Source organism: Primulina tabacum, chromosome 4 (assembly GCF_025594145.1).
Source record: "Primulina tabacum isolate GXHZ01 chromosome 4, ASM2559414v2, whole genome shotgun sequence".
Taxonomy (NCBI): domain Eukaryota; kingdom Viridiplantae; phylum Streptophyta; class Magnoliopsida; order Lamiales; family Gesneriaceae; genus Primulina; species Primulina tabacum.
This window is the reverse complement of record NC_134553.1, coordinates 12674741-12694278: the sequence shown is the minus strand read 5'-3', so window position 1 is coordinate 12694278 and position 19538 is coordinate 12674741. Positions and strand designations below refer to the sequence as shown.

The following is a 19538-nucleotide window of genomic DNA, read 5'->3' as shown; positions in this document are numbered from 1 at the left end:
TTTTTAGTAGCTCACCTCAACCATAACGGTCTTCGCTATTCCTATGTCAACTGTTGCATTTGATTCTGCTTTTAGTAATAATGGAAGAATAGTTTGTCCTCATCTTAGTAGACTTAATCCAACGACTTTGGAGGCATTGATGTGCTCGCGAAAATGGTTATGGGTGAGGCGAAAGGTAAATAAATCACAGTTTTATTTTGTTATTGTACTTTCATTTTATTTTTTTTACCGTACTTTCTCTTTTTAAATTAAAGTTTTTTACCATTTGAAATTACAGTTTTATTTTTTCAATGTACTTTCTCTATTTAATTTTTTAGTTAATTCTTCAATTAGTTTACCAACTTGTCCCACCATTCTTGATGAAGAGGAAAATGATCTCGAAAAATATGTCTGAAATATTGTCTATTTGCTAATTTTATATTGATCTGTTTAAATTATGTTATGACTTATTTTTGGGAAGATTTTTTTGGAGAGCTAGTAACTCTTTTTTTATGTAATTTTTTATGTCGTGAAAATACTTTGTTTCTTATTATTAAGTGTGATCAAAGACATGAATTAATTTTCCACAATGTTGTATTTAGAGGCTTGTCTGTTTCATAATCCAGTCATGTGAGATGAAAGATTACTTTTTTATTTTAAAAAAATTCGGGTCTCACGGGTCTACCCGGCCTCGTTTCGTATTCAAGGTGGGGTGGGTCCGAAGAATATTTAATCGGGGTGAGACAGATAATGGGTCAAAGTTTTTTTCATGGGAAGGGTCTTGGGTTTAGCCAAACCCGCCCCATACCCACCCCCATTAACATCTCTATTATTGTTCATGAAGTAAATTTATTTTTATTTTAAAGTAATATTGAAAATATTACACTCACTGGGATTGGTTGCCTTAAGATAACAAGTGTGATTCTCTAATAAAATACTTTAAACTTCATATAACAAACCTGTCGTATAAAGTTACATGGAAATTAGCGAATATATACTTTTGCGACACGATAAAAATACTTTATAAACTCCTCTTCATTAAATTTCTAATCCCAATAATTAAATCTACTTACAAAATAAATGCTTATGATGATATTCATAAATGTCATCATATTTAATAATTAGTGATATTTAAGTTTCAGTGACACCTCAAACTCATGACCTCTGTTCCAATGCCATCTTAAACTTCCTGATATTTTTTAATGTCATTATAAGATGTTAATGACAACTTCATACATATTACTAATTATTCTATAATGACAATTTTAAATGTCAGGAAAACTCATGTTTTAAAGACATTTATACATACCTTGTTATTATAGTAATAATGACAAATTTATATGTCAGTTAAAATTATTTATAATGACAACTAAAAATGTCGTGTATGTTATTTATAATGACAATAAAAAATGTCACTAATGATAGGTTATAAGGTAAATTTAAAATGTGTGAGGGCCCGTTATCCTAATCACGATTTATTATCATGCAATCTTGATTAATCAGTAAACAACGGAAAAGTGAGTTAATAATTTGCGTTTGGGCCTATAAAAATTTCGACATGACCTTCTCGTAAATAGGACATACCAGAAAATAAAATACTCAAAATAAACAACATATGCCTTCAATAAACACAACAACATACACATGTGTCAGCCAGACACGATCATGACATATCCAAACTAAAATATCATAGAGCCGACAAGGTTCGCTAATACCATAATACAATCCTCCAAATATATACATTGAGTATCTGGGAGACAGCAACACCACGCAGTACCAAAATACAATAGAATCGAACCACCTGTACCACCTGTCATGTCCACACACAAAAGACACGACAGCCCCCTCTCGGGGGTCAGCAACCCCAGTACGAGACATCAAGAAACCACGATATGTCAACTACCTAAGCCGGACCGAATCAAGGTAGCCAAACATCTCCAGAACACCATATCATATCATACATATATAACGGATCTCAACCAAAATATAAATGGATCTAGATAGGCTCAATATGATATGTTCAGTGGTATTGATGTCTCTAACTAAAATAAAATGTGTGTGAACAAAAGAATTATTTTATTTTATTTTGCACATCAATTACCAACTGATAATATGCGAGTCAGCATATAATAACACATAAATCAACTAATAGCAAATAAATCATACACAGTATCATCAGATGTATCTGTCAAACATCGTGAAAATAATTGATCTCTACATACCTCAACTAATTTACCAGTAATTTAAATCCTCAAGAAAGTCCTGGAAATGCCAACTCAGACAATTCACCTGAATATTAATTTAAATGGTCTTATTATCATATCAAAATTTCCAGAATCATTTAAATTCACTAAAAATCCAATTTCAACAATTTAGGCATTTTAAATTCTTATTATTCCAATATTCGCCTAAAATCAATCATTTTTATTTTAATTCGTCGCAAAGCATCGAACTAGTTGATACTTGATAAGTGCAAGATTTGCACTTAATTTATATTAGAATCCATTTTGAATTATGCTTGTTTCGAACATAATTATGCGTTTTTGGTTTGTTTTTGTTGTCATTTCAGGAATGGAGAAAATAGTGGGCACGAAACCAAGTGGACTAAGAAAACAGAGTAGTGCGCAGCCGAGAGCACACCACAGACAGAGGTGCGCGCGCGGCCGCGCCACTTCACGCGCGGCCGCGCGCACATACACGCAAGTCATCGACCCGAGAGGCGCGCGCCCAGATACAACATGAAGACCCGAGAGCAGCGCGCGGCTGCACCACTTCACGCGCCACCGCACGTGCCGTGCGTCCAGAATATTATAAATTGCGCGAATTAGGTCAGAAACCTGGGTCAGCCGCCGTGAGAGAAATTGACACACGAGAGCCGCAGAACACACGCACAACTGGAAAGACGGACGAAGAGAGATCACGAAGACGAAGAACAACGAATCCGAGGACGGAGACGCCACTTCTGATTTGTCATCTCTTCTTCCGCTTCTTTATTTTACTGTGTTGTGATGTCTAAAATGTTGAACATGTCTTGTTTTCACTTGGATTTCGTGATGAACTAATTCTGCAGTATAGAGAATGATGTAGCTTTGTGGATACGATAATTTGACGTGGTTATTTTATATGATTGAATTCCATTCTTATATTTAATTGATTTTCTCTGTATTTATTTCACTGCAATTTACTGGCCATAAATTGTGTGTTGTTTGATTAATTCTATAACTCAGGAGAGGGACTAGGATTATAGATCATTAGAAACATATCGTTGAATGTTTATATCATTCGGAAGGCGTATAACTTTAGCGAGGCTTAGGTAAGAAGAGGCTTAGGTAAGAACATCGTTTGTATTTATCAATTAAACTTAGATTTTATTAGGAATAATTGAATCAAAGTTTGATTGATACAATTTATTCGTCACTTGGGAAAGGGGGAATAACATAATTTAGTGTTCTTGGCCATTAAAAAACTAAAATTCATGAATATAAATTTAATTGAGAATAATTATCGTGGAAACTTGGTGAAATCAGTCCTCTAGACATTTTTTTCTAATAGTTATTCTTCAACTCGGTGATTAGATTAATTCTTTGTTTTCATTTAACTCGTTCAAACAAACCAATCTGGTAATTGACTTTTCTAGATAAAGTCTTGACTATTTTAATTACAAGCATTGATATATATTTTATTTACGCTGTTCGTGGGATCGACACTTGCACTCAAAAATACATTTACTATAACTTGACGTCGTGCGCTTGCGAGCAATCAAGAAAATACGCAACAAGTTTTTGGCGCCGTTGCTGGGGAGTGTCAAAATTTAAATTTATATCAGTATTGTTACCAATTAGTCTAGATTTTAATTTAGAGCTTTATTTTATTTTTATTTTTATATTTATTGGGTTGTTCATTTTTCCCTGCTTGACAGTGTATGCTAAGATCGCAAAACTCAGACTTGCTGATTTTTGACCCGGAGATCGAAAGAACTGCGAGAAGATTAAGAAAAGCAAGAAGGGAAGAGATCCAAGCAATGGCTGAACACAGAGAAAATGAAAGACAAAATCCGCCAGAGGCTATACCTATCAGAGATCACTTCCGACCAGGGATCAACAATCATTATTCTGGCATTGCCCGAGGGACCATCAACGCCAATAATTTCGAGCTGAAGCCTGCTCTGATCAATATGGTTAAGCAAAATCAGTTTTCTGGAACTGCCACTGCTGATCCTCACATTCATTTGAGGACTTTCTTGGAGATAACAGATACGATAAAAATTAATAATGTTCCTGATGATATTATTAGACTGCGTTTGTTTCCGTTTTCTCTCAGAGATCAAGCAAGAGGATGGCTCCAATCACTTCCCTTGGGAAGTATAACTACATGGCAGGAGCTAGCGATGAAATTTCTGGAGAAATACTTTCCCCTTGCAAAGTCTGCATAGTTGAAGATTGAGATAAATACTTTTAGGCAGACTGATTTTGAGCAGTTGTACAAAGCATGGGAAAGATATAAAGAGTTATTGAGGAATTGCCCGAACCATGATTTTGAAGACTGGGTATTCAACGGTCTAAATGGGCAAACAAGAAGAACTGTGGATGCAGCAGCTGGTGGCACGATCTTTGCAAAATCTCCTGCTCAAGCCTATGACTTGCTCGAGCAGATGACTATTAACAACTATCAGTGGCCGACTGAAAGATCTGAAGTGAAGAGGGCAGCTGGGGTTTATGCTGTGGATCCGATTACATCACTCACAGCCCAAGTGTCTGCACTGACCACACAATTAGCAGCAATGAACAAAGTGAACACACCAGAGACTGATGGTCCATTGATTGTTACTGAAGAACCATCCCTTCCAGAAGAAGCCCAGTATATCAACAACAGAAATTTTGGAGGATATCGAGGTAACCCTCCTCCTAATACTTATCATCCAGGATTGAGAAATCATGAAAATTTTTCATATGCGAATAATAAAAATGTGTTGAATCCTCCACCGGGGTTCAATACATCAAAGGGAAAAGGAAAACCTTCATTTGAGGATTTGGTAGGAACATTTGTTGCGGAGTCTGGAAAAAGAATGACAAGGACTGAGTCTCGTCTTGATAATATGGAGACTCACATGGGAAATATGGGTGCCACAATGAAATCCTTGGAGACGCAAATTGGGCAGTTGGCCAACGCTTTGAGAGATCAGAACATGGGTCAATTTCCTAGTAACACAGAAGTTAATCCAAAAGAGCAGTGCAAGGCAATCACTTTAAGGAGTGGAAAGGAATTGGAGGTACAAAATCCCAAAGAAAGAGTGAAAAGTGAGAAGACAGTTGAAGAAGGTGAAACTGAGATATCTAAAGCTGAAGTTCAAGTTGAACAACCTCCAGTATTTAAGCCGACTCTTCCATACCCTCAGAGGTTCAAAAAGAAGAATTTGGATGATCAGTTTGCAAAATTCTTAGAGATTTTTAAGAAAATACACATCAACATATCATTTGCTGATGCTTTGAAGCAAATGCCGAATTATGCAAAGTTTATTAAAGATGTGATGTCCAAGAAGAGGAAGCTGCAGGAGTTTGAGACTGTGAAACTGATTAAAGAATGTAGCGCCATTCTGCAAAAGAAGTTACCACAAAAATTAAAAGATCCATGGAGTTTTACTATTCCTTGTTTTATTGGTGGTTCTAAATGTAGTAAAGCTTTGTGTGATTTGGGAGCAAGTATTAATTTGATGTCATTTTCTATTTACAGGGAACTGGAGCTTGGAGAAGTCAAACCTACCATTATCACCTTACAGCTTGCAGACAGAAGTCTCACGTATCCACGTAGGATCGTTGAAGATGTACTGGTAAAAGTTGATAAATTTATTTTCCCTGCTGACTTCGTGATTTTAGATATGGAAGAGGATCATGATGCTCCATTAATCTTTGGGAGACCGTTTCTGGCAACTGAAAGGGCATTGATAGATGTGCACAAGGGTGAACTTACCCTGAGAGTTGGCAGAGAAGCAGTCATATTTAGTATCTATCATGCCATGAAGGGATCAAATGAGGTAAGCACTTGTAAAAGCATTGATATTATAGACTCATGTATGTCTCTTAAATGTGCAGAAACTAGGGATCCTTTGGAGAGCTGTTTGATAGGTGCTGCAGGAACTGTTGATGAAGAAAATTGGGAAGTAAAAGAGCAACTGGTGGCTCTTGAAGCATTGCAAAAAGAAAGGAGAAAAGATGCACCGCTTGAAGAGTTGAATGAGAAAATTGAGGTAAAACCATCTTCCCCTGACTTGAATGAGCTGCCAAGTCACCTTTGCTATGCATTTTTTAGGTGAAAAGTCGACATATCCGGTAATCATCTCTTCCTCTCTTACTTGTACTGAAAAAGATAAATTATTGAGAGTATTGAGGAAATTTAAAACTGCTTTAGGATGGTCGATTTCTGATATTAGGGGAATTAGCCCCACTATATGCATGCATAAAATTTTGATGGAGGAGTCATATACTCCTTCTGTGGATCATCAGAGGAGGTTGAACCCAGCAATGAAAGAGGTTGTGAAAAACGAGGTACTGAAATTACTGAATGCTGGTGTAATTTATGCTATTTCTGACAGTAGTTGGGTATCTCCTGTGCAAGTTGTACCAAAAAAAGGTGAAATAACTGTGGTTAAAAACGAAAATGATGAACTGATATCTACTCGTATTGTAACTGGTGGGCGAGTATGTTTTGATTATAGAAAGTTGAACAATGCTACACGTAAAGATCATTTTCCACTGCCTTTTATTGATCAAATGCTTGATAGACTTGCTGGCTATTATCATTATTGCTTTTTAGATGGTTATTTAGCGCCAGAAGATCAGGAGAAGACTACGTTCACGTGTCCCTATAGCACGTTTGCTTTTAGGAAAATGCCGTTTGGGCTATGCAATGCACCTGCCACTTTCCAGAGGTGCATGATGGCCATATTTGCAGATATGATGGAGGAAATAATGGAAGTCTTCATGGATGACTTTTCGGTATTTGGTTCGTCGTTTGATCATTGTTTACATAACTTATCCCTTGTTTTGCAGAGATGTCAGGATAAGAACTTAGTTCTTAATTGGGAGAAGTGTCACTTTATGGTCCAAGAGGGTATTGCTCTTGGACATAAAGTGTCTTCTAAGGGATTAGAGGTGGACCGAGCTAAAGTCGTTGCAATCGAAAAACTTCCCCCACCAAGGAACATCAAGGGAATAAAGAGCTTTCTAAGACATGCGGGGTTTTATCGTAGATTTATTAAGGATTTCTCTAAGATCACTAAACCCCTCTGTAATTTGCTAGAAAAAGATTCTGATTTTATATTTGATGATAATTGTTTGCAGGCGTTTGAGAAAATCAAAATGGCATTGGTGACTGCACCGATCATGATAGTGCCGGACTGGAAGGAGCCCTTTGAGCTAACACAACCACAACTCATCCTCTCCAACCACCTACATACAGCCGCCGCCGCTCTTCCAGCCCAGACACCGCCGCCGCCGCCACCTGCTGCCGCCGAGTGTCATCTACGGTTAATCTTCTACACTCAAGGTTACCGTTTCTTCTACGTTATTATTGTTTGAGGATAATTTTCAGAATTCAAGCAATTGTTGGTGGCATTGTGCTCAATCTTTGTTGATTAAAAGTGTGAGATAAAAATAATTTCTTTTTGAAAAATTATGCCTCCTAGAAAGAGATCGAAAGATGTGGCTTCCTCTTCTCGTTCCTACGATGCTCATAAATTTTGGAACGAGGAAGCATTCAGAGTTTACGAGAGCACCCTGTCTAGGTCAATTATTAAAGAAAGAGGGATAGATATGACCTACCTTAACTGTGATGTAATTGAGGAAGTTGTGCAAAGGGGGTGGGTAGATATAGCCTAGTCACCGCCAGATGCAGTTATATCTATAGTCCGGGAATTTTATGCTAATCTGAGAGTTAAACATGAGGACTACGGAGTTTTGGTACGAGGGCAACTGGTCTATTTTGATTCGGCAACCATTAATGCTATCTATAATCTGCCGAGTTTTGAAAATGACGAGTATACTGCTTTGATTACTGGCACTGTGGATTACGATGCGATTATCAGGAACTTATGCATCGAGGGTGCAAAGTGGCGCTTGAATCAAGGCTCCCCAGTCACTCTGAAGAAATCTAAATTACGCCGTGACCCACGCAGTTGGGCATCTTTCATTCTATCACGAATCATGCCCTCATCCCATCAAACAGAAATTACAAAAGACAAAGTGGCATTGATTTACGCCATAATGACCGGGAAGACAGTGGATCTAGGGAAGATAATCAATGGTTCTATTATGCGTGCTGGTGCAGGACTTATGACCGTCAGTCTCCCCTGTCCACATACTATCACTGCACTATGTCTTCATGCCGGTGTGCAATGGGGCTCGAATGAACAAGTTTTGAAAGCCAAGGGCCCAATCACAGTATATACTCCAAACCGCTTGCGCTTTGAAAGCGAGTTGGAAAGACAAGCTGCTAGGGCAGCTTACAATCAGAGGGCCAGAGAACGCCAGCCGCCGCCGCCACCGTCGATCCCTCGAGTCAGCCTGCGAGACAGGGTATTCAGGATGGAGCAAGACTTGGCAGAACACCGACACACCACAAATACTTTCATGTCATTTATGATAGATTTCACATCGGTGCTCGCCCAGCGTTTCCCACCTACTGGACCCGAGGATGCCCCTTTCCACCACATCCAGCCTGGCCACCACAGTACCCACCACCAGATCTATCACCGCCGCAGCCCATGGACGATGATGATGAAGATGCTGCGAACGATGACTCGAGCCCCGAGTTCTGACACTCGTGCGCGAGGTATGTGTTGTCGTGTTCTTCATTTCTATACATCGAGGACAATGCATACTTTAAGTTTGGGGGGGTGAATTTGCTTGCTATTTAAAATTATTATTATTTTTTTATTACTTAGTAGTTAAATTGATTTTTTGTTCTTCTTTAGTTTTTTTATTTATTTTTTGCATGCTAGATTTGTTAGGAAGAGTCATGGATAAGTAAAATGTGTGACCGATGATGAAAATGAAATTGCGGTCCTGAAGTATATATGTGTTCATGATAACTTAAAAGTCACAATTATTTTGCACTGTCGTGTTTGTTGATACTATCGTTGCTTAAAGACAAGTTGCATGCCTGTGATGCTAAATAGGCGATGGAGATCTGATTCTTGGTAATTCTTGCATGACATTGATTGACACTTCTGCAAACATAGAAACGATCTAGGCAATTTTTTCACAATATCTTTGAGCCTATGTTCTTTGTTTACTGTCAATTGTAGCCCTTTGATATTCGAGTTAATTGAGATGCTTAAAAATTCTTTCGTACCAACCTCGTATATCCTTTTTGGTTGAACAAATGCATGTGATTAGTTTATATGAGTTGACTAATGGATTGACGGAAATCTAGAACTTGCTTGAACACTTTTCGAGGCAAAATACGAATAATATGTGGCATATGAATGATTTAGACGATCTTTAGAGCCGTTTTGAGCCTTCGAGCCTACCAAATGAACATGAAATATCCATAGTGTCCCATTTTGAGCATACTAAAAATCAAGTGGTGTATGTCAATGACATAGAATTAGCCCCCACTTGTATCTATTCTACATCTCACAACGACTACCTAATGAAGCTTATACACTTATTGTCCTACCTAATTTTTAGAGAAATAAGTTCATGGATGTTGTAATGATTCAAATACTCCTTGAAAAGAAAAGAAAAAGTTAATTGTGCTAAAAGGAGTTGAAAAAAGTATTTTAAAAAAAAACAGATGAATCAAAAATGATGAAAAAGAAAGAAAAATATGGGAGATGAACGATATGATTGGGAAGAAAACAATAAAGTGATGGTGAATGAAATGAGGATGAGAATTATGAAAAATCAATTATTTCTCTCAATTCTTGATCTCCATACCTTTATTGTAGCCATGAGCCGTAGCCTAACGTTACAAGCCTACAAGACCTATTAATCTTGTCATATTTATCCAATATACTAGTTGAGAAAAGTTGTTCAAGTCAAGCCTATGGATACCTGAAAAACATTGTTATCAAATATAGACTTTAATCACTTGCTTGCAAGCATCTCATTGTGTAATTTCATCTGTGGCGTACTAATGTTAACTATCTTTCGAGCCAAATAATCACGGTAAAGTCCTATGTGATCTGTGAATGCGAAATTATATTTTGATGAAGTGTGAGCGGCACTGAGCTGATGATTTCTTGAGTTTGTAAGACGAATGGGTATGACAACTCTATTTGAGCATTCGATTGGGTAAATGAATATTGACATATCATACACACACGTGACTCTTGAAAAATCGTGAATTACATGATATTAGATAAGTCGGAGGTCAATATCACTTTTCGCATATCCATGACTATAGTAGTTTGCGTAATCTTTCCTTGATTATTAGCTTTTATTTTATTTTGCTCGGGACTAGCAAAATTTCAAGTTTGAGGGGTTTGATAAGTGCAAGATTTGCACTTAATTTATATTAGAATCCATTTTGAATTATATTTGTTTCGAACAGAATTATGCGTTTTTGGTTTGTTTTTGTTGTCATTTCAGGAATGGAGAAAATAGTGGGCACGAAACCAAGTAGACTAAGAAAACAGAGTAGTGCGCAGCCGAGAGCACACCACGGACAAAGGTGCGCGCGCGGCCGCGCCACTTCACGCGCAGCCGCGCGCACATACACGCAAGTAATCGACCCGAGAGGCACGCGCAGCAGCGCCACTTCTCGCGCGACCGCGCGCCCAGATACAACATGAAGACCCGAGAGCAGCGCGCGGCTGCATCTCGCGCCACCGCGCGCGCCGTGCGTCCAGAATATTATAAATTGCGCGAATTAGGTCAGAAACCTGGGTCAGCCGCCGTGAGAGAAATTGACACACGAGAGCCGCAGAACACACGCACAACTGGAAAGACGGACGAAGAGAGATCACGAAGACGAAGAACAACGAATCCGAGGACGGAGACGCCACTTCTGATTTGTCATCTCTTCTTCCGCTTCTTTATTTTACTGTGTTGCGATGTCTAAAACGTTGAACATGTCTTGTTTTCGCTTGGATTTCGTGATGAACTAATTATGCAGTCTAGAGAATGATGTAGCTTTGTGGATACGATAATTTGACGTGGTTATTTTATATGATTGAATTCCATTCTTATATTTAATTGTGTTTCTCTGTATTTATTTCACTGCAATTTACTGGCCATAAATTGTGTGTTGTTTGATTAATTCTATAACTCGGGAGAGGGACTAGGCTAAGAACATCGTTTGCATTTATCAATTAAACTTAAATTTTATTAGAAATAATTGAATCAAAGTTTGATTGATACAATTTATTCGTCACTTGGGAAAGGAAAAATAACATAATTTAGTGTTCTTGGCCATTAAACAACTTGAATTCATGAATATAAATTTAATTGTGAATAATTATCGTAGAAACTTGGTAAAATCAATCATCTAGATATTTTTTTCTAATAGTTATTCTTCAACTCGGTGATTAGATTAATTCTTTGTTTTCATTTAACTCGTTCAAACAAACCAATCTGGTAATTGACTTTTCTAGATAAAGTCTTGACTATTTTAATTACAAGCATTGATATATATTTTATTTACGCTACTCGTGGGATCAACACTTGCACTCAAAAATACATTTACTATAACTTGACGTCGTGCGATTGCGAGCAATCAAGAAAACACACAACAATACTCGATTTATTCATCTCACTAATTCAAAAATCTCTTGTTAAATATTCAGAAATATGTTCAATACCTCGAATCAACTCAAAGTTTGTACATACATCCAAAAATATAACAAATAACAATATTGATATCAAATTTAACTAAAAATGGAGCAACCCTTGAACAATTTCTAGAATCATAATATATACGTCAATATATATATCAAAACGAAGCCTATGACCCGAAGAACAAAAGCGCTCGATCAATTTCCGAACTCCGGCGACGTACGGCGACGATTCAACTGAGTAAGGGGCGGCGGTTTGACGAAAAGTGTCGAGAAACACTTCAATATGGGCACCAAAACGTAGCTCTCGGCGAGAGCTTTCCAACAGTATATTTACTTGAATTTTACGGCGACCGGTGACAGAGATACGATCAATCAAAGCGGACGAAAATTGAGAGGAAATGAAGAACAGAAACTACGGGTGAATGGCGCGGTTTCCAAGGAAATTTGAGGATTATTATTTTATATAACATTAATATAAATATATATATATATATATTATATCTGTGTGTTTATCGTTTCTTATTTTAGGGTTCGAAACTTGACCCGATCTATTTTATTTCAACTCTCGTGTGCTATAAAATTTAAATATGCATTTCGCACCCACCACGGCCACTTTGAGTTTATGGTGATGCCTTTTGGCCTCACTAATGCACCTTTTACTTTTCAAGCTTTAATGAATTCAATTTTCGGCGGCATTTTACGGAAATTTGTTTTGGTTTTCTTTGATGACATCCTCGTTTACAGCGCAACCTGGGAAGATCACATTTGCCATCTTCGTACTGTCTTCACAATCCTACAACAACAGCACTTATTCCTTAAGAAATCCAAATGTTACTTTGCTCAAAGACAGGTTGCTTACTTAGGACATGTGGTTTCACGGAAGGGAGTGAGTGTGGATGAAAATAAAATAACAGCCATTCAACACTGGCCACAACCCATGACTCTAAAGGCATTCCGGGGCTTCCTCGGACTAACAGGGTACTACCGCAAATTTGTGCAAAACTATGGAGTTATTGCTGCCCCCTTAACCAATATGCTGCGCAAACAAGGCTTTTCATGGACAACTGATAGCCTACATGCCTTTGAAACATTGAAGAAAGTGCTCACTTCTACTGTGAGGCCCGGGGCCGAAGAGGGCGGGGGGTGATCGCCGGTGCCATCAGTTGCACGGACAATGAGCGGCTCCTGGCAGGCTTCTAGGTGAAGGGAACATGAATGAACCGAACCCACACGGGAATGAGAGGGATTCCGAGACTGTTCAATGTAATGGACTGTACAATTGAAGAGGGCTTAAAAGATTTGATTTGTACTACTCATATCACGAAGGTGCATCTTCTTTTCGGTAGCTCATCACATAAGAACTCCAAAGTTAAGCGTGCTTGACTTGGGGCAATTTTGGGATGAAGAGGGCTTAAAAGATTTGATTTGTACTACTCATATCACGAAGGTGCATCTTCTTTTCGGTAGCTCATCACATAAGAACTCCAAAGTTAAGCGTGCTTGACTTGGGGCAATTTTGGGATGGGTGACCTCCTGGGAAGTTTCCCAGGGTGCGTGTGAGTGAGGACATAAGCACGCTGAAAAGACTCGTCGTGGTACAGTGAGGACAGTCGTCGAATCTGGGGCGTTACAAGTGGTATCAGAGCCGACCTCTCTTAGTACGGTGTGGTTCGGGGACGAACCAAGCGGAAGCTGGTGGGCATGTGAGGCCCGGGGCCGAAGAGGGCGGGGGGTGATCGCCGGTGCCATCAGTTGCACGGACAATGAGCGGCTCCTGGCAGGCTTCTAGGTGAAGGGAACATGAATGAACCGAACCCACACGGGAATGAGAGGGATTCCGAGACTGTTCAATGTAATGGACTGTACAATTGAAGAGGGCTTAAAAGATTTGATTTGTACTACTCATATCACGAAGGTGCATCTTCTTTTCGGTAGCTCATCACATAAGAACTCCAAAGTTAAACGTGCTTGACTTGGGGCAATTTTGGGATGGGTGACCTCCTGGGAAGTTTCCCAGGGTGCGTGTGAGTGGGGACATAAGCACGCTGGAAAGACTCGTCTTGATACAGTGAGGACAGTCGTCGAATCTGGGGCGTTACATCTACACCCGTCCTTGCTCTTCCCGATTTTTCCATACCTTTCATCGTGGAGTGTGATGCATCAGAAACAGGAATAGGGGCTGTACTTCAACAGCAAAGGCGCCCCATTGCATTCTTCAGCAGCGCACTCGCCCTCCGCCATAGGAAACTACCTGCCTATGAAAAGGAACTCATTGGACTCATCAAAGCCGTGCGTCACTGGCACTCTTACTTTTGGGGAAACTCCTTCATCGTTCGTACGGATCATTATAGTCTCAAATTTTTGCTCGAACAACGTATTTCAACCTCTCCACAACATCAAGGGATAAGCAAATTAATGGGTTATGACTTTAAGGTAGAATATCGGGCAGGAAAAATCAAATGTCGTGGCGGACGCACTTTCACGCCTAGGCGAGGAGGAGGGCTGTTTGATGGCCATTTCAAACCCCAGTAGGATTTTCTGGCAGCCATCAGAGAAGCACACTCTAATACACCAGAAGTACAACGCATAATTCGAGAGGTTCATGATGGAGAGGCTTTCGGACCATGGGAAGTTAAAAACGACATTTTATGATTTAAATCCAAAATCTACCTTCCTCCACAATCACCATTAACTGCTCCTATTATAGCAATGTACATGAAGGCTGTCATGAAGGCTACCAGCGTACTCTCCACCGCATAGGACGAGATTTTTATTGGCCAGGGATGAAACGTCAAGTCCAAGCAGTAGTGTCCAATTGTTCCACATGCCAACACAACAAAACGGAAGCAATGAAGCCAGCTGGACTCCTACAACCTCTGCCCATCCCTTACCACATTTGGGCCGACATCTCAATGGATTTCATCGAAGGGTTGCCTACCTCACAAGGGAAGACTGTAATTTTCATGGTTGTCGATCGCTTTTCTAAATATGCTCACTTCATTGGCTTAGCCCATCCTTACACCGCAGTTTCAGTAGCCAAAATCTTTTTCGACAACATCTTCAAGTTACATGGGCTACCCGAAACAATAGTAAGCGATCGAGACGTAACCTTCACAAGCTTTTTTTGGCAGGAACTCTTTCATCTGAGTGGCACCAAATTGTGTTTCAGCTCAGCTTATCATCCCCAATCCGACGGACAAACCGAGGCAATAAATCGCATCCTAGAAATGTATTTGAGGTGCTTTACAAGTGATCAACCGAAGAAATGGTTTCAATGGCTAACTTGGGCCGAATTTTGCTATAACACAAGCTTTCACACAGCTCTTAAGGCCACCCCTTTTGAGATCGTTTATGGTCGCCAACCACCAAGCCTTCTGTCTTATCTCCCCAGCCAGGCACGTCTAGAGGCCGTGGATCACGCATTGCAACAGCGTGACCAACTGTTACGCCAAGCTCGTGATCGCTTGCTACAAGCTCAGAATGTTATGAAGCTGCATTATGACAAGAAACACAGGGAAGTGGAGTTCAAGGAAGGGGATTTGGTACTTCTCAAGCTTCCAACCTATCGACAGCATAGCTTAGCATCCAGAGGCAAAGCAGAACTTTCCCCTCGCTACTACGGTCCATTTAAGGTGTTGGCCAAAGTAGGGCAAGTGGCTTTCAAGCTACACCTTCCAGAGAACTCGAGGACCCACCCAATTTTTCATGTCTCATCCTTAAAGAAGTTTAAAGGAGGTTCCTTCTCCAACCCAGTACTTCCTCCCCCTCCCTTGGAAGCATTTCATCCTTCACCAATGGCAGTACTGGACAAACGCACGATCCAAGGCAAATCTGAAGTCTTAGTGCATTGGGGGGGCCTGTCATCTGCAGAAGCTTCTTGGGAAGACGCTACCATGCCTCACAGCTCGCTTTCCCTCTTTCGTGTTTGAGGACAACCACGATTTCCAAGGGGGAGCAAATGTCAGGGACTCAATCCATGGGGCCCAGCCCAACTCAAACAAGAATCGAGCAGCAAAAATCAAGGATGTACTATATCAAAGGTTTGCTCATGGAAAGTTTAGAAAATAAGGAATGAGATTGATTGGATTTTTATTTATTTTCCTTTAATAAGTGCTAGAATCTCGAACTTAGATAGGTGAATAATGGGCATATTTCTTGGATGCCAATTTAATGCTTATCTTGTATTTAAAGGGTTGCTGATGAAAGAAATAAACATTCAGCTTTTCTCAAAAATATATAGCTAATATTGAGATCGCGAGGTTCTCTCAAACGAGCCTCGAACATCCAAAAAAATAGGTAGACAAGGTAGAAAAAGCCACAAACAAATCTCAGAGTTAAACAATCAACCTCTTCACCGACCCATAACTCGATCCTTTACCTGTGCTCATAACATATAGGATCCAAATGTATTCCCTGCCATTGTCAAAAATAACTCAATATATCAGAATGAGCACAAAAATTATATGTTCGATTCCACTGCATACACATCCATGCCATCCATTAGCACCACCTTTTTTTCTTCTTTACCTAGTGATCCACACATAATGGCTGAACTCTTAATGATAATGATGTTGAGAATGGAGTTAAAACATTCCACTACGAGCATATTCACATTTTCTTCTTTCTAGTAATTACTTTTGCTTTTTCATCCTCTATATTGATTTCTATAAACACAACAATATTGATTCTACTGTCACTCTTATGATGGTTTCTTTAACTTTTTCCCTGAACGAAATTTTTCTCGAGTACCTTTCCCATTTCTTTCAGATATATGCTACTTTTTTCTAACAAATAATAAACAAAATTATTAAAGCAGAAACACGCCAAGACAATCGAAAATTTTTCCCACCCAAAATTGCAGTTACTAAGGCTGCTCTTTGCTCCAGACTCTTCTGCAGAGTGGGTTGTGGTCTGTTTACCCTCAGTTCTAAATTTGTCAAAGTTCTTCCACCTCAGTAACTGTGCTTCTCTTTTGTTGTTGGTATACCTAAAGCGACGTTTGGACCACATAGCATCTGTATTACTTGTATTCTAGCCCATTTATTTTCACGGGTAAATGCAATGGACCTTCGCTACTTCCTTTACAATGGAGTTCAACTAACACACCACGAACATAACCAAATAAGTAAATCCAGCATAGTAGTATCTTTTGAAGAATCAAACCTCAATTATGATTGGCTTTCCATCCTTCATTGCTTTCTTTAAATCACCAGCCAAACCTACAAACCAATTAATATACCTGTCATAATTCCTGTAATTCTAGAGAGTAATATAAGAAAAGCTACGCAGTACCTTTACGAACAATCTAGCGTTCTCTACAAAATTCAGTTATTAGTTCCTCAGATGAGCCAAGTCTCATGCCCATATAGTGGAAAACATTAATGGTGCACTGAGATAAATTTATAGACGAATCAATGATTTAGTATTACCCAGGATTGCACAAGATTTCTCAACAATTTAATAGTTGGTAGCACCATGAATAGAGAGATTCCTAATGACAATAGATTTTGAAGGGAGAGAGGAAGCAAGCAACCAATATTTCTCCAATGGGATATGACAAATCAACCTTCAAACAAGGTTCAACTGCAAAAGAAAAAAAAGATATATACGAACTCACTCATCAAGGACATAATTATTGTTATTTAACGGATATTTGATGATTATGTATGTCTTAAAATAGAGCATTGTAAACATAATCTCACATTTTCAAAATGAAGTAACTTAGCCGCATAAGTTGTAACAGCTCTTGTAAGTTTTTCATAAATATATGTAGTACCTTAAGAGAAAGAATGAGCCAACATTTATCCAAGGAAGACAAGTCAAAACACTAATCATCAAATCATTCAGGTGCGGATTTGAATATAAATTTTCAGACAGTGATGAAAAGAATAATATGTGCATTAAAACAATCACCTACTCTGTTGTTGTCCGTGGTAACTCATACACCATGTCTGTCTGTGCCATTAAGAAAATATTCTAAAATCAGTATGAGAACAGAAATGTTTAAATATTGAAGTGCTGGAATCACTCTCCAAGAAAGATGCAAGCTTTATACATAAGAGAAATCATCTGCAAAACAGATGATAAAAAATGGAACTGTAAACCAAAACCTAAATTATCTCTTAAAACCGGAATGAAAACCATTTCTCCCTATTTATAGTTCTCACAAATGAACAAATATTTCTCCAACAGAATTTGTAAAATACAAGGGGTAAACCGAAGGGGTACATACTTTCACGTTTAATTACCTTTAATCAAATCGGAGGAGCAGAGTGGGAGCTTTTAGGGATGGATGAAACCAGACAAGAGAGATGAGCAATGGAGAGGAAATAAAAGAGAAGCACCAACTACGAGCAGCTCAGGTAACGTCTCTAATCTCTGCAGCCAGGTTCTTTGAATCAAGATTCAAATCAAAAATAGCAAAATCATGAACTTAGACAGATAGATTCAGACTAATGAACCCCATAACGATGACAAGAACTGACAATCAAAACTAAGCAGCACTCGATCATATTTGACAGTAAGCATAAATATGAAATCGAACTCACTCGGTCCCTTTCTGTCTAAGAATCCGAAACTACTCACGCGAAAGAACTGCACGCCACTCCTCCTCGACGGAAAACGTCGTGGTGAGGGAGAGAGCAAAGGGAGTAGGGTGGGAAGTTCTTTCTTTCACGGGAATGAATTGGGGACGGGGATGAATTGGGGGATGGGTTTTGCTGATTTTCTTTTTTTTTTTAATTAAATTTTTTTAGTTTTTTAATGATTTTTTTACAACGTCGGAAAAATAGATAAAATAAACGTGAAAATATTTATATTTTTCTCTCTATATAAAAAATTACAATAATTAAAAATGTCAGGATAACTAATCAAATATGTTTTTTTATTTTACACATTAGTAAATTTTTACAATTGTCATTATTAAATATTTGTAACAACATTTAATTAAAAGTGTCTACAAAAAAATGTCACAATAGTCATTTATTGTTGATGTGATCGTACTAGAAAAGCATGTATTTTTAAATTTTTATATCAATTATAATAATTGTTTTTGGTTATACGATGAATATATACAACACACTTTTGTTAGAGTAGGTGTCTGGCAAGTCAAATTGTGGTTTGAGCTTCATTGACTCTTATATAAAATAGATCTTTATTTTAATAATATTTTACGATTTATCCAATTATGATATTTAATTTATCTATATAGTCATGCAAGCTGCATAGAGAAAATTAATGAATAAACTATAAGTACCATGAGATCCACGAGTCTAGTGGATCATGAAATTCATTAGAAAGTGTATTGTATATTCTAAATTCGTTCTTATTCGATTCAGCCGCCTAAGACAAGGATAAATATTGCTCGAGCTTGATACTTGTATCTGTGATGTAAACATCACATTTCATTGATAAGGGTATGAAGATTTTAATTCATATAGATGAGTGCTCATTTGATGAGGCACTAAACAACCTTCAATTGAACTTTCCAAGTGGTTATTAGTTATTGACTCGATAATTCTGTGGTTATGGTTGTACACCGTTAGTCTTTAGACACGAGACAACATGAAGGCTCTGCATATTAGCATACACTTTAATCCATTTACTGACTCCATTGACGATCATTAGGTGGTGAATTTGAGTATAGTTTCGAAATACGTAAGAACCTATGTATTATAGTCGGGGATTCATCGCTCAGCCACGGGCATGGATATCTTATGTGATTTGATAAGTTAATAATACAAGAAATCTTTGGTCACAGTAAGACATGCGTATTATAGAAATG

General features: G+C 38.4%; 1 long non-coding RNA gene across 17 annotated transcripts; it reads right to left on the bottom strand.

Annotated features, from left to right (window-relative positions):
- Window positions 1-1430: 1430 nt before the first annotated feature.
- LOC142543099 (uncharacterized) lies at window positions 1431-18446 on the bottom strand. Of its 17 annotated transcripts, XR_012819653.1 has the most exons (8): window positions 18304-18446; window positions 18004-18133; window positions 17673-17710; window positions 17458-17531; window positions 17230-17338; window positions 17048-17144; window positions 16919-16974; window positions 1431-1789 (listed from the first exon to the last, which is right to left on the bottom strand). It is a non-coding gene; the product is annotated as an uncharacterized LOC142543099 (long non-coding RNA). The 17 variants fall into 17 exon arrangements; XR_012819652.1 differs by lacking the exon at window positions 17048-17144 and having other exon boundaries at window positions 17185-17338; XR_012819651.1 differs by lacking the exons at window positions 1431-1789; window positions 17048-17144 and adding an exon at window positions 1855-2268 and having other exon boundaries at window positions 17185-17338.
- Between the last annotated feature and the right edge of the window lie 1092 nt (window positions 18447-19538).